General features: G+C 48.9%; 1 protein-coding gene across 1 annotated transcript in view; it reads right to left on the bottom strand.

Moving 5' to 3' along the window:
* The window catches only part of LOC112101709 (serine--tRNA ligase, cytoplasmic), a 21,244-nt gene that overhangs the window by 18,535 nt on the left and 489 nt on the right, over positions 1-2,220 (bottom strand). The window lies entirely within an intron of this gene.

The raw sequence follows: 2,220 nt of genomic DNA, 5'->3' as shown, positions 1-2,220 counted from the left end.
AAAAAAAAAAAAAAAAAAAAAAAAAAAAAAAAAAAAAAAAAAAAGGATTAAAAGTGGTGTCACTGAATGATATTCTTCCAAGGTGCTCTGAACGCTAGGAACATCAGCAGAGAAACCAAAAAGCAAATTCCTCCAGCCCTTCTCTCCCAAATATAAAGTTGCATTCCCAGAGATCTGACAGTGCAAACTGATCGAATAGTGACTACTTTTGATCTGTGGCATGAATGAATCAGTTTCTACGCTAATTGCAGCTGGATTGCATCAGACGCATGAATCACCAATCCCCAAGCAGCATCCTGTCAAATAGTGCTCCCTGATTTAAATGCCAACGCACATTCACAGCACAGCTACTGAATGCAGAAAGGCTTCTCTTGCATCAAAGTGCTCACTCCCAAAAGCAGAGGACAGCCACTGCGACACTGCCTTCAGCCCAGAGCTTCACTACAGCAACCTCCTGCCTCACTGTCTGCATTTAAGCAGCGCTGCCCAGATATGCAAGACATTAATACAGTGCATGCTGACAGCAAACAGTGCTGTCTGACAATGTGCATTAACCCAGCCCTCTTTCCATAACAAGGAAAGAGGTTCTTCCACATGAAGGCAACTACATTAAAAGAACAGGAGTACTTGTGGCACCTTAGAGACTAACATTAAAAGTGGGGTTAAAGACACTTTATTTAGCCAATGGCTTCACATTCTAATAATTACTATTGCTAAAAAAACCTCAAGAACATAAGCTTCTGTATCCTAGAAATAGTGGCCTCTTTTGCAGATTCCCAGAGTGATCTGTCTCCCATTACAACTACATAAATTCATTAGCTACCATATTTACTCAACAAATAGGTGATCTTTAAATGGATCAATAAGTAACCCACAAAACATGAGGTTTCAGATTAGAAAGATCCCCTTGGCTAGTCTCAGTCCATGTGACATTTTCCTAAATCAGGGGCTGATTTACTTCTTCTCTCTGGTCACAGCTCCAGGACAAGAGCTGGGAAAAGCTTACTGGTCCTGAGAACACCTGTACTGGTCTGGCAAAGCATTTCCAGGACTGGTGAACCCATGACATATCAGACCCTAAAACAGGGGTTCTCAACCCTTTTCTTTCTGAGGCCCCCCAAACATGCTATAAAAACTCTACAGTCCAGCTGTGCCACAACGTTTTTTCTGCATATAAAAACCAGGGCTGGTGTTAGGAGGTAGCAAGGGGAACTTCCCAGGGCCCCACACCATAGGGGGCACTGTGAAGTTAAATTGTTCAGGCTTTGGTGTCAGTCCTGGGTGGTGGGGCTTGGGGCCGCGGGCTGCAGTACTGCATGGCTGGACTTCAGCTTTCTGCCCTAGGCCCTAGTGAGTCTAATGCCAGCCATGCTTGGTGGCTCCCCTGAAACTGCTTGCGGCCATCCTGGGGGCCCAGGACCCCTGGTTGAGAACCACTGCCCTAAAAGTCACCTAATTCTTACTATTCTTCCCACCCCAAACTTCACTTATGACATAGCCACCAGTAATCTCAGAAACTGCTGAAGTCAGAAGTCAATGCTTTAGGCAGTCAAAAGATGGGTTCCAATCTGTCAGATATTTCTAATTACTTATTACTACAGGACTCAGGGGCTATAGCGCTGGTTTGACTGGCTGCAGAAATCATGTGGAATTGAAGCGGGGCAAAACAGAACAAAATTGTCATTGTGCAGGCTGGATTCCAAGGTCAGGTAACCAGCCAGAGACCTGAGCGCATGCTACACACCCTTACAAAATCAAGGGGCTCCTACCGAAGGCAGCAACAATGAAAGGCCAAGATTACAGAGGGCCCAAGCACAGCAGCTCCACTGACTTCAATCTGCGCAGCTCTGCTGGCTCAGGGGACACTGTGTCCAGCCCGGCCCCAAGGGACTCTCAGCTGCTGGGGGCATCTCTGCCTGCTCACCCTTAGGACAAAAGGACCCAGAACAGCCCTGCCTCGCTATGGGCACAATCTGCGCTGACAGCCGCTGTCACTCTCACAGCCTGCAAAAGTGGGGGAGGGGGGGCTGAACGGGGCTATGGAGATGCAAGGGCTGGCCCACACCCAGAGGTCAACAGCAGGTGGCCCACACCCAGAGCCCACGGACCCCCCTCCCCCCTGCAAGGGGTACCACACCCAGAGCCCAGGGACCCCCTTCCCCCCCAGTGCAAGGGGAGCCGCACCCAGAGCCCAGGGACCCCTCCCCCCAGTGCAAGGGG

Source organism: Terrapene carolina, unplaced genomic scaffold (genome assembly GCF_002925995.2).
Source record: "Terrapene carolina triunguis isolate 2854851 unplaced genomic scaffold, T_m_triunguis-2.0 Scaffold32200, whole genome shotgun sequence".
In the NCBI taxonomy this organism is placed as follows: Eukaryota; Metazoa; Chordata; order Testudines; family Emydidae; genus Terrapene; species Terrapene triunguis.
Note: the sequence above shows the minus strand (reverse complement) of the source record. Positions and strands in the feature narration are given on the sequence as shown.